Source organism: Notolepis coatsorum, assembly GCF_963971535.1.
Source record: "Notolepis coatsorum genome assembly, contig: SCAFFOLD_2282, whole genome shotgun sequence".
Taxonomy (NCBI): domain Eukaryota; kingdom Metazoa; phylum Chordata; class Actinopteri; order Aulopiformes; family Paralepididae; genus Notolepis; species Notolepis coatsorum.
Window position 1 is genome coordinate 8,828 of NW_028173074.1, and position 13,673 is coordinate 22,500.

The 13,673-nt window shown below is 49.1% G+C and overlaps 1 pseudogene across 1 annotated transcript in view; it reads right to left on the minus strand.

Annotated features, from left to right (window-relative positions):
* Positions 1–546: 546 nt before the first annotated feature.
* The window catches only part of LOC311247906 (ribosomal protein S6 kinase alpha-5-like), an 18,511-nt pseudogene continuing 5,384 nt past the window's right edge, over positions 547–13,673 (minus strand). Inside the window, exons 3-8 of the transcript XR_014621019.1 lie at positions 10,183–10,314; positions 8,761–8,894; positions 7,720–7,813; positions 4,030–4,200; positions 940–1,172; positions 547–895 (exon numbers count right to left, since the gene is read on the minus strand). The product of XR_014621019.1 is annotated as a ribosomal protein S6 kinase alpha-5-like (transcript). The remainder of the gene's footprint in view (positions 896–939; positions 1,173–4,029; positions 4,201–7,719; positions 7,814–8,760; positions 8,895–10,182; positions 10,315–13,673) is intronic.

Consider the following 13,673-nt stretch of genomic DNA (forward strand, 5'->3'; position numbering starts at 1 on the left):
ACACACACTCTCCCAGCTCTCTTTCTCTCTTGCCCCTTCCTCATCTCTCTCACCCCCCTCTCTCTCTCTCTCTCTATCTCACACACACACACTTTGAGTCAGAAACAAACATAGTATCAATGAGAGTATCAATAATACACCTGAGTGAAGTCTAGTAAAAAAAGTTATAAAAAAAAACGTAAATAAAAAATATTTCAAAAAAGTTAATCGTGAGTTAAAAAAAATAGTGGCGTTAATAGAATCGGGCGTTAACGCGTTAATACCGCATTAACTTTGACAGCCTTAAAGGAAAACTCCAACATTTTGGGAAATTAGCTTATTTAAAGGAAAACTCCAACATTTTGGGAAATTAGCTTATTTAACATCTTCCCTGGAGTTAGACAAGAAGATACCTTTTTCGTCTCTCTGCATGCATTGGGCTTAGGGAACGCCTGGACCGTTAGCCTAGCTTAGCTTCATCACTGGAAGTGGGGCAGACATCTAGCCTAGTTCACTACAGTCAGGAAATATACTCCGAATTAATCTACGGCCACGAGGTCCCGCCCCCTACGGCCACAATGTCCTGCCCCCTACAGCCACAATGTCCCCGCCCCCTACGGCCACAATGTCCCCACCCGCTACGGCCACAATGTCCCCGCCCCCTACGGCCACAATGTCCCCGCCCCCAATGTCCCCGCCCCCTACGGCCACAATGTCCCCGCCCCCTACGGCCACAATGTCCCCGCCCCCTACGGCCACAATGTCCCCGCCCCCTACGGCCACAATGTCCCCGCCCCCTGCGGCCCCGCCCCCTACAGCCACGATGTCCCCGCCCCCTGCGGCCCCGCCCCCTACGGCCACAATGTCCCCGCCCCCTACGGCCACAATGTCCCCGCCCCCTACGGCCCGCCGCCCCCTGCGGCCACAATGTCCCCGCCCCCTACGGCCACAATGTCCCGCCCCCTGCAGCCCCGCCGCCCCCCGCGGCCCCGCCCCCTCACCAGGATGACCCCCAGGCTCCACAGGTCGCAGGACTCGTCGTAGCCGTGGTACTTGAGGACCTCGGGCGCCGCGTACTGCAGCGTGAAGCAGGGCGTCTTCAGCAGCTGGTTGTCCGGCGGCTTCAGCCGCGCGAAGCCGAAGTCAATGATCTTGATCTCGGAGTTCTCGCTCTCGTCCGTGAAGAGCAGGTTCTGGGGGGGGGGGGGCATCGTTAATAATAATAACTAGGGATGTTCAATATTGGCTTTTTTACCGATATCCGATATACTAATATTGTCCAACTCTTAATTTCCGATACTCTGTACATACATCTGATTAGCACTATTACTCAGTAGTACTCATTTATATATTTTATAACCAGTTTAATCACCATTGTATATTACTATTGCACTTTACTGTTACATTTGTACTTGTGCTGTATGATCTACTGTAGAAACTCACTGGCCTAGAATCTAGCTTGACTGATGACACAACGTTCTTCTTTTACTACCTCCTTGCATTCTTCACATAACAAAAAAACACGTTCCGAGAGACAGATTGCTCAGGTATGATTGTGTATGATGATGTATATCATGCCAGTTAGGGTACCTTATGTATACTGCACCTGTGTATACCGTTTACTTTACTTACTCATACTTACTCATAGCATATTGTATATATTCAGATTCTAAAGGCTAGATCCACAGAGAATGGATTGCACGGTGCAAGTTGCACCCTTACTTACAATTCATTATGAATTGAAAATGGGGGACCCTGATGTAAACAAGATGAAAGTCTTTCTCTGGTCTGCATCCCCTTAACAATTGTGTGTATTGAGACGTACTGTATTGTACCCATTCTGCAATCTGTTAATAAAGTTTTCATTCAATCAATCACCATGCAGATTGATTGATTGAAGGAACATTCTAAGTGTTTTATCGCCCATATTTATTGTAACGTATAATATAACTGATAGGGCATACTGTACACCTTTGACACATGTGCACCTTTGATTACACCGTTTACTTGCTCATATTCTTATATTCAGAGATTATATTGTTTACACTGGTTATTTGTATCTTTACTATAATGTTATTGTCTATATTTATGCCTTTCTACTATTACCCTGACCATACTTGTGCCTCCCCTCCCCATGCTGTTATGATGCCCGAATTTCCCCAAGGAGATCAATAAAGGAATATCTTATACTATACTCAACAACGGGGTATTGGGAAGAAAAATCGCCCCCAATACAAACATTATGAAAGAATATGCAAATAGGAATCAAATGGCAACAAAATGTTGATTAAATGCTGTAGTTGTGCACGTGATTAAACATCTAATTTATTCAATGTGGCCAATTATTAAGATACCAGTGTGAACCGGTCACGGTCCTGAACTGACCCGCATGCGCACATGAGCAATAAAGAAGATGGACGTAAATAATTGTGACAAATGTCAATCTAGAGTGATGTAAAAGTGGCATGACTGTTCAGACTGAGGTCGCCTTGCAAAGAATCAGACCTGCATCTGATTGAGGACCAGTGATTTGTTTGTCTGTTCACACTGTCGTGAGAAAATCTGATCTGATCCACATATGAGCAAAAGGATTTGAGCCACTTGCCTGCAGTGTGAATGTAGCCTAGTGAGGGATTTGGGGTGCTTTTTCAATGTATGTGATGTATAGATTGGGGGAAGATGGTAGCATCTAACGGTGCCAGGTCAGAGAGGGCAGAAATGTGTTTGGCTTAGCAGAGGTTGGTTCAGAGCGAGTGAGCACCACACTGAGCAGGGTGTTTGTTTTGAATTCCGATCGAAGACAAAACAAAGATAAGGGGCCACAGAGGCAGAGCGCAATGGAGGTTTTGACAGTGAATGAAATGTTTTGAAATGTGTGTAAAGGTTAAACGCGGTTGTCATGACAGCGCGTCGCCTGACAACCAGGAGAGGGGCGGGGGATATCGTTGCTATGACGAAGATCTATAAGTCGAACAGTGTTTCCGGGTGTGAGGCAGACCAAATCTGACTGAGACTAAGAGGGAAGAAACCAGAAGAGACTCTCTCTCCTCTCACCACGGAGGGGGGGGGGGGGGAGGAAGGATGCCACATCATCATTAGCTTCGGCTAACACGAGGAGGGTTAGGCTAAAGACCAGGCCTGACCACCAGTGGACTGAATAGACTGAACACACCGAAAGATCATTAGAATAGACTCTTCAAGGACAATACAATCTGTTAACATCTGAGCTGAGGTTTCTGTTTATAGAAATAAACCACGCTTTTCCTCATAAGGTATTACGCTGTGTCGAAGTGTCGAATTCTTACGGAGGTGGAGAATTATTATGGTTTGCGGATAGTACTAACGGGGAGAGATAAGGATTTTATCAGCCAGTATCTGAGACGTCGGGACCATTAAAATGACACAACGCAGAGGAATTGGATGGAGAGCCAAACAGACGAAGACGTGATACTGGCCAGATTGATCAGGATCTAACACTAGGAAACCGGGAACACAGATGGTTGTTGACATACATACATACATACATGTTGACAAGTGTTCTTACTCAGCCATCTGTGTTCCTGCCAGTTGGATTCTGTGCACTATAGCTTCAATAAAACATTTGTTGCATCCAAGACGTCTCCTATTTCTATATTTCTTGGAAGCCCATTTGATCCAATACTGAGAGAGACTAGGCATGAGGCAAAACTCACAAAATTGCTATTCGAATGTCACTGATTGGAATTAGAGTGCTCAGTCTCGAGTGCACAGACATATTAATATAGTATGTAGTAATATAGGCGAGGTAGATGGTAAAAAACAGTAAGAAGGTTATTATTATAATTTTTTCTCCATTTCAGATGAAAAAACTAAAAACTACGAACCTTCATATAGGCATTGTAGTACGTAATATAGGCGATAACAACTAAATGTAGCACAGCACAGTGCAGCACGGCAGCCCCTCGGGACGCACCTAGGGTGCCCACCTGTCCCGCCTTTGCATTGTCCCGCAAAAGCAGTGCTGCTGTCCTGCGACTGAACCATTTTGACCTGGTCACCCTCTGGACGCACCTCTGGCTTCAGGTCGCGGTGGACGACGCCCACGTCGTGCATGTGGCTGACGGCCGACACCAGGCGGCGCATGATGCGACTGGCCTCCGTCTCGCTGAAGTGACGCTTCCTGCGGATCCTCTCCAGCAGCTCGCCGCCCCCGAGCAGCTCCAGGACCAGGTAGGTGTGGAGCTGCAGCACAGAGAGGACAGAGAGGGTTTATTATCAGCAGCTCCAGGACCAGCTAGGTGTGGAGCTGCAGGACAGAGAGGACAGAAACAAATAACCAATAAATATGAAGTTATATTTGAACCTCTGTTGTCAAGCCTCGTCAATATAACCCACCCCCTTTTCTCACGAATGGATGGTGTTGTAGAGTTCGCTTTTGAGCGTTTCCCAGGGCTAACGCTAAGCTAACGGCTAACGCTAGTTAGCTTAGCCTAGTACTAGTCTAGTATAGCCACTGTAGCACTTATTTTTCAGTAAATAACGTGCAATAAACAAAACGGATACATTCACTGTGTGTTCTGCCTCTCATTTGTTGATGAAACAAAACTAACATCAACACAATTGACCACCAAAAGCGGAGTTTAGTCTCATAGGCGCTGATTTTGTTAGCTTACATGCTAACGTGAATGGCATATGCCAGTATAATAGTATAGCATTGTGGCAAACGCTAAGCTAACGGCTAACGCTAGTTAGCTTAGCCTGTTCAGAAGCTAACATTATCCCATCGCTCGTGGCAATTATATTGCATGTCATTGATCTACTGGTCGACCACGGCCGACTGGTTGGGCACCACTGGTCTAATAGAAATAAATGCATTTGAACATTGTCCAGTTGTTGCTGTGTGTTTTTATCTGCCCAAAATTCAAGCAAGCATGAAGCATGACAGTAACGACGCTGTGTGTGTCAGCACGTTGATACAGAAGCCTCCTGTGTTTTGGTACAAGCTTGTACACCACGCCCCCCGCTCCCACCGGCGCGCACTCGAAACCACCTATTTCAAGCGTCCCAGGTTCACCGCCCCCGGGGACGAATCAGCAGGCGGCGGGGACGGGGGTGCGCGTTCCCACTCAGACAGACACACCCCTTTTGGGCGCGACCCGGCGCTGATTCGGCCCCGAGTAGTGAGTGAGAAAGGCCCCAGAGAGGGTTTATTATCAAGAGTCAGATAGTCCTAACTGCTCACTCCTCCTCCTCCTCCTCCTCCTCCTCCTCCTCCTCCTCCTCCTCCCCCTCCTCCCCCTCCTCCTCCTCCTCCTCCTCCTGCTCCTCCTCCTCCTCCTCCTTTCTCACAATCTCACGACTGCCTTGGCGACATCAAGCTCCCCCCAAACAGAATGGGGTAGGGTGTGTGTGTGTGTGTGTGTGTCTGTGCGTGTGTGTGTGCGTGTGTGTGTGCCTGGCAGCAGGGCAGGGCTTCATTAGCGGGTGAAGCCCGGGGGGAACAGCCGGTGCCACTTTGATCTGGGTGGCGGGCCTCTGAGGCCACGACCCGGCCGAGCTCATCAGCGCCAAAGCAGCGCTCCAGTCGCCTGAAGAGGGCAAGAGGCCGCGCTAATGAACCGGTGTGCCGTCAGGTGCAGCTTAACCACGGCACACACACACACACACACACACACTCCCCCAATAACCACGGCACACACACACACACACACACTCCCTCCAATAACCACGGTACACACACACACACACACTCCCTCCAATAACCACGGTACACACACACACACACACACACACACTCCCCCAATAACCACGGCACACACACACACACACACTCCCCCAATAACCACGGTACACACACACACACACACACTCCCTCCAATAACCACGGTACACACACACACACACACACTCCCTCCAATAACCACGGCACACACACACACACACACACTCCCCCCAATAACCACGGCACACACACACACACACACACACACACTCCCCCCAATAACCACGGCACACACACACACACACACACACACACTCCCCCCAATAACCACGGTACACACACACACACACACACTCCCCCCAATAACCACGGTACACACACACACACACACTCCCTCCAATAACCACGGTACACACACACACACACACACTCCCCCCAATAACCACGGTACACACACACACACACACTCCCCCCAATAACCACGGCACACACACACACACACACACTCCCCCAATAACCACGGCACACACACACACACACACACACACACACTCCCCCAATAACCACGGTACACACACACACACACACTCCCCCCAATAACCACGGTACACACACACACACACACACTCCCCCAATAACCACGGTACACACACACACACACTCCCCCCAATAACCACGGTACACACACACACACACACACTCCCCCAATAACCACGGTACACACACACACACACACACACTCCCCCCAATAACCACGGTACACACACACACACACACACACACTCCCCCAATAACCACGGCACACACACACACACACACTCCCCCAATAACCACGGCACACACACACACACACACTCCCCCAATAACCACGGTACACACACACACACACACTCCCCCAATAACCACGGTACACACACACACACACACCCCCCCAATAACCACGGTACACACACCTTCTTACACACACACACACACACACACACACACACACACACACACACACACACACTTTATTTGGAACACGTGCGACTCTTATTTGGGTCAAGTGGGGCTACAAATGGAGGCTCTGGTAAATCTAGGTTTCTGTTTCTAGAGAGAAAGAGAGAGAGAATAGATAGAGAGAGAGAGTAGAGAGAGATAGGAGATAGAGAGAGTAGAGAGAGAGAGAGAGACGGAGACAGAGAGAGAGACGGAGAGAGTAGAGAGAATAGATAGAGAAAGAGATAGTAGAGAGAGAGCGAGAGAGAGATGGGGGGGAGAGAGAGTATATGGAATAGATGGAGAGAGAGTAGAGAGAGAGAGAGAGAGAGAGAGAGAGAGAGAGAGAGAGAGAGAGAGAGATGGAGATGTGCCTTGTTCACAGCTGCCGTTTTGAAAACAGATACCGCAGGAAACATCGGGAGCGCGGAGAAATATCTGTGGGACAACACTTAAAAGGAGATAAGAGGAAGAAATCCCAGAGGGCTTCCAGCACCGCCCCCCCCCCCCCCCCCCCCCATTTAAATCCGCTTTGTTCCAGTTCCAGGGACTTAATAAGGCGGCGCTCCCTGTGGACTCAGCGGGGGGGGTGGGGGGGGGGGCCCTGGGAGAGGATTCCTGACGGCGTTCCTCAGCTCACCTGGCGCTGGTAGAACCTTCGTTGGTTACGTTGGCATTCGAATTCTAAATCAACATTTGAATTTCATTTTTTTTTATACTTTTTTTTTTTTTTTATCTGTATATATATTTTTTATTTATGAGTCTACTCATTCTGTTTAAACCAATGGGTTTTTTCTTCACAGTTGCAGATAAAGATTAGGCTACACAAAACTGATGACTTATATTCATTAAAGAAAGTTGATTAAATAAAAAAAATACTAATTTAATCAGATTAATCACTTTATTCAAATTGAGGATTTAGTTTGAGGAAAATATTTTTCTTTAAAACTTTTTTTTTTTAAATTATTATTCAAAACGAAGGTTCGAACACCCGTTCGAAAAACCCTGACGAAGTTCGAAGCCCAAAAACAGCCCCACCTGGTGGTGGTAGGTGGCCTCACCTGGTCGTGGTAGATCTCGTGCAGCTTGACGATGTTGGGGTGGCCGTCGCAGAGCTTCAGGGCCGCGATCTCCTTCTGCGTCTGCGCCTCCATCCTGAGGAGGAGGAGTTAGCGGAGCGGCGACTAGTCAGGGGCTGAACCTCGAACACACACACACACACACACACACACCACACACACACACACACACACACACACACACACACACACACACACACACACACACACACACACACACACACACACACACACACACACACACACACACACACACACACACACACACACACACACACACACACACACACACACACACACACACACTCTAGGGTTGCGCAACACTGCCTTTTCCCCCCTGAATACTGCAATACATGTTGACATAAGGCATTTCATAATTTAATTTCCACATCATCTCTTTTTCAAAAACAAGCAACTTGGAAATAAACCTTTTTGACAGCAGACCAGAGTATGATAGAGCCATTATTAGATTAGATTACATTAAATGAGATTAGCAAGCACACATTAAGAGTCAGATAGTCCTAACAGTGTTGATAACATTAGTAATGGCTCTCTTCCATGTAAGGTGTGCCAGTGAGCCAGCATGCCCATGCCCACCACCAGGTCCCTGGCACTGGAGCCCTTCACATGGACCGGAGCCACGGCCGTCATGTGGCAGCGTGTGCGTTGGTCTCTCGCCCCGCGGCCTCGTCCCCGCGTCTCAGCGGAGGACCTTCTGGTCCCGTCAGGAGGCGTGACCAACACTTGACTCTCCCGCAGTCGGGGAGTGTGATCGCAGCTCACGTCTCCGCCAGTCAAACAGCGGGGGGGGGGCGGGGCGAGGAGCTGGCGTTGATGAGCGGAGCGGAGCGGGGTGTGTGTGTGTGTGCGTGTGCGTGTGCGTGTGCGTGTGCGTGTGCGTGTGCGTGGCGCTGCACTCGTACCGAGTTGACTGTCAACATATCCAACCAATGAGTGAATGGACCATTTAAAACAACAGCAACACTGATGACGTCTGTTGGGGGGGGGGGGGGGGGGCGGTACCTCTTGCTGACGATCTTGACGGCGTACTCCTGGCCCGTCTTCTTGTGCCTGATCTGTCTGCAGATGGAGAAGCTGCCCTCTCCCAGCACCGCCAGCCTCAGGTCCATCTCGTAGTTCATGTAGAAGGGAGAGTCCTGCGGGGTCAGAACCAGGTGTGGAAAACCACTGGGTCGTTAGTGACATTTTAAGGTCATTTATAGGCCTGGTATTCTATATTCTATAATCATATTTCAAATTGCATGTGTCCGGATGGCAGAATTCAGTACTGTATCTACAAAACCTTCTGTTTAATCATCTTCCCTTTATTCATTTGCTTAGATTTTTTTGCACCCGTGATCTCAAGAACAAGAAGGTGCTGAACGAGCTGAGCTCAGTGGCAGTGTTTCTCGTCTGGTCATTGTTAGCACGGTGTTATTCACCGTCAAAGATGGAAAGAAAAATCATAATTTATATTGTCCTTTGTTTCATCACAATTTACTCAAGCCTAGTAACAGACACAATATTTCTGACACTGGGAATACATTCCATGAGATCCATAGATGACCCTAGATACCAAGAACATGCAAACGCTCCTTGTAGAAGTGGAGCAATCTTCTATTTACTTAGGTATGTATTCATTTAAAAAAAAAGAAAAAAAAAATTTCTGATTCCTCTGATTTTCTCCCCGTCCCAATTAGTCGTTGTGCCAATTCCCCCCCCTCCCCTACCTGGCTGCTGTATGCATGTTCTCCCATGAGTCGGTACAAGGCCCCCCCCCCTCCCCTCCCCTTCCTCCGAGACGTGCGCCGACAGCCAGTGACGTCTTTTCACCTGGCAGCGAGGGCTCTCATTGGTGAAGTGTAACGCGTGGGAGGGCACGCTATCTCCACCAAGTCCTGCCCCCGCTGAGCAAGCGCCGAGACCTGACCTGTCCACAACGCCAGATCCCCACCCACCAGCTTCCCAGTTCCCACCCCCTAACACTGCCAATTGTATTAGTGTGAGCGGCCAGCCAAGCTGGTGGCAACGCCGAGAGCTGGGCTCGAACCCATGGTATGTATTTTTTTTATGTATTTTTTACTGTACGGACTGAATGGAAGAGAGGGTTGAATTCTGCATATCAGTGGAACCATCTCTAGGTGTTACAGGGCAGAGAGAGACGTTACAGGGCAGAGAGAGACGTTAGAAAAGAAAATCCTAAATAAAATGGGGTCGTGGTATAAAGAAGTTTGAGAACCCCTGGTCTACACCCTGCCCAGACCTACAGTAGGGCAATGCGTGCAACAACCAGGAAGGGAATTGGCATAATGACTCAATTGGGATGGGAGAAAAACATAGAAAGGCAAAAAAAATATCAAAAGAAATGTTTGTTTAAAACAGAACTTGTTGTGGAACGGGACAGCGACGTGGCTGTTAGCCGGAGTGTGTCGTTCAGCGGCTCACCTTCATCATGGCGCTGCGGGCCACAGCGGCGGAGCCCGGCCTCTCCGTGCCCCCGGCGCCGCACAGCTGGATGGTGTCGTCCATCACCACATTCCTCTTGAAGAGGATGGAGGGGGCCATGAAGGAGTAGCCCTGGAACGCAGAGACACACGGGAGGGTCGTTCACACGCTGCACGCAGAGAGACGCACACAGCGCCGCTGGGTTCATGCAGGCGGAGAGGGGAGAGGAAGCCGTGTGTGTGCGGCGCGCAGAGGTCGAAAAGGAAAAGTCCATTACTGTAATTTACGACCTGGGGTTTACGAGAGCAGAGTGAAACGTCAACATCCGGTCGGTCGTACTTAAAGGAGATGAGACAACTTTATGGGAAAAGCGCTTACTGTCTTCTCCAGAGTCCGGTAAGATAAACACCAACTTCCTCTCTCTGTGTGCGTTCAGTAGAGAGCTAGCCGGCTGCAAGCTAGCTTAGCACAAATGAATGGAAGCGCATACGGACCGCTGGCCTAGCTTAAAACTCAGGGAGGTGCTTTTGGCCCTAAAGCTAGGGCTAGGAAACTGGTATCTTATCTTCTCGTCCGACTCTGGAGAAGACTGTAAGCACATTTCCGGGGTTCCCACAGACATTGCAAAAAGCAATTCAAGGACTTTCAAGTACTTTCCCAAGCACTATTTTTCATTTTGAAAGGGCATTTAAACTTTTTTATGGTCTAAAACCAATTTTCCGACAATTAGTTATACTTTAGATTAAAACATTTAATTTCTTGATTCGAAAACAATTTGATCATGGATGAACAAAACTTTCAATGCGAATGGTTGATTTGAATTTCAAGGACTTTCTAAGCACCTTGTTAAAAAATGGGCTGTTTTCAAGGAATTCCAGGCCTTGACTTTTTTTGTCAAAAATCAAGCACTTTAAGCACTTCAAGGACCTTGTGCGAACCCTGCATTTCGCATAATGTCGGTGTGTTCCTTTAACCCTTTCACTGCCACATGACAGAATGTTAACCCTTTACTATCGCACAACCGACGGCGATGCTCCATCATTAGCATCTAACATGCTAATGATGGAGCATCGCCGTCGGTTGTGCGATAGTAAAGGGCTAACCTTCTGTATTGTCACAGTGAAAGGGTTAACCGGCTGTCGTGTGGCAGTGAAAGGGTTAATAAATCTGGAAAAAGTAAAAAAAAAAAAAAAAAAGCAGAAGCCACTAATAGAACTTCTTTTAAGTCCTACTTCTCGACTTCTCCTTTATATATACGGCGGGTCCGTGTCGAGATGACGTGTGATCAGAAGCGGCCCAGCCAGCCAGCCGTGTAATTCTGATGACTGAGGAGTGACACTGGTTGTCCATCTGTGCCTATTGTTGGTACCGTCATAACGTGAAGTGCTGCCCGCCGCCCGAGTCCAGCTGTGGGCCCAGGGCTTTGAGATGGCATCCATCTCTCCCTCTCCCCCCCCCCTCGACACACACACACACACACACACACACACACACACACACACACACACACACACACACACACACACACACACACACACACACACACACACACACACACACACACACACACACACACACACACACACACACACACACACACACACACACACACACACACACACACACACACACACACACACACACACAGCTGTCTGGCTCCTACCGACAGTGGATGGATGGACGGACGGATGGATGGGTGTCGAATGCGCGCAGGATTCCAAATTGCCGTGCTTGAATATTTGATTGCTCTGGCTGTGAGATGACATCTAGAGACTCTTGATGCAATTTTTAATTTGGTTTCAGCGGTTTGGCACCGCAGGGGCGTGCGGCACGCCGGTTGAAAAGTCGCCGTCGCTGTTTCGTCGATTGCCGGGCTGGTAAATTATAAAAGACCCGCGAAAGACTACATGAAAGGCAACCGAGAGGAGGAGGAGGAGGAGGAGGAGGAGGAGGAGGAGGAGGAGGAGGAGGAGGAGGAGGGCGGATGAAGTTGGCAATCAAGGGTCGAAGGCGTCACCCTGAGCAGACGTGGTGACTCCGACGACGTGTGAACCCTTTATTCCACCAGAGAAGGCCGCTAATGGGTCTATTGATCCGCCGAGCCTCTGGAGCATCGAGGAGGCAATCAGAGAGGGTTGAGATCTTCCAGGCGGCGGCACGTCAGACCGCCGTCAGCTGCTCCGGAGCTCCGGAGAGCCGCGTTACGGTTAGAAAAGAAAACGCTACATCAAACACAGCGTTGCCTTCGATCAAAGCCACACGTGGCGGTAATTACGCAGCCTTTCGATCTGAATCTTTCTAGTGGATTTGAATAGCGATGCGTACACAGACGGGCTCGTGTTGACTCGACAGAGAACCTATTGAGTGTTTTTCAAAAAAACTGGCTTGTGTGTTTTCAACAGCCGCTCGGAGCCAGAATGTCAGATACGGTTTACAGGCCGATGTTGTTTTCCCACTCGAGGCTCAGAGGAACCAGCAGCACCTGCCGGGAAGAACGACACAGACGCACGAGTGACGACGAGACGATCGCCACCCTGCGTGACGATGACCTGCTCGCGAGGTCGTGTAATCGATAGGGTGATCGGAAGGTTCCCGGTTCGATCCCGGCGGCGGCACGTCGAAGTGTCCTTGAGCAAGACACTTAACCCCTAAATGCTCCCGATGAGCAGGTTGGCACCTAGCATGGTCGCCTCTGTCGTCGGTGTGTGAACGTGTGAGTGAGTGGGTGAATGTGTGAGTGAGTGGGTGAATGTGTGAGTGAGTGGGTGAATGTGTGAGTGAGTGGGTGAGTGAGTGAGTGGGTGAGTGTGTGAGTGAGTGGGTGAATGTGTGAGTGAGTGGGTGAATGTGTGAGTGAGTGGGTGAATGTGTGAGTGAGTGGGTGAGTGAGTGAGTGGGTGAGTGTGTGAGTGAGTGGGTGAGTGTGTGAGTGAGTGAGTGGGTGAATGTGTGAGTGAGTGGGTGAATGTGTGAGTGAGTGGGTGAATGTGTGAGTGAGTGGGTGAATGTGTGAGTGAGTGAGTGAGTGGGTGAATGTGTGAGTGAGTGAGTGGGTGAATGTGTGAGTGAGTGGGTGAATGTGTGAGTGAGTGAGTGAGTGGGTGAATGTGTGAGTGAGTGAGTGGGTGAATGTGTGAGTGAGTGGGTGAATGTGTGAGTGAGTGGGTGAATGTGTGAGTGAGTGGGTGAATGTGTGAGTGAGTGGGTGAATGTGAGGCATAAGCGCGTTGGATAAAAGGCTGCTCTATAAATGCAGTGGATTCACCATCCATGTGTGTTATTATCCTGCTTGCAGGGTTCCCACAGAAATGCAAGGACTTTCAAGTACTTTCCCAAGCACTATTTTGCAAGTTCAAGTTAAAGAAATTGCCACTTTTGGGGGCGCCAGTTAAGAAGTTGCATGAATGATTGTAGCCAATGAGTGTACCTTTCCAAGGATACCTCCAAGGGGGGTGTAAATCAGCGTTTCCGTTAGCCGGTAATTACCGGTA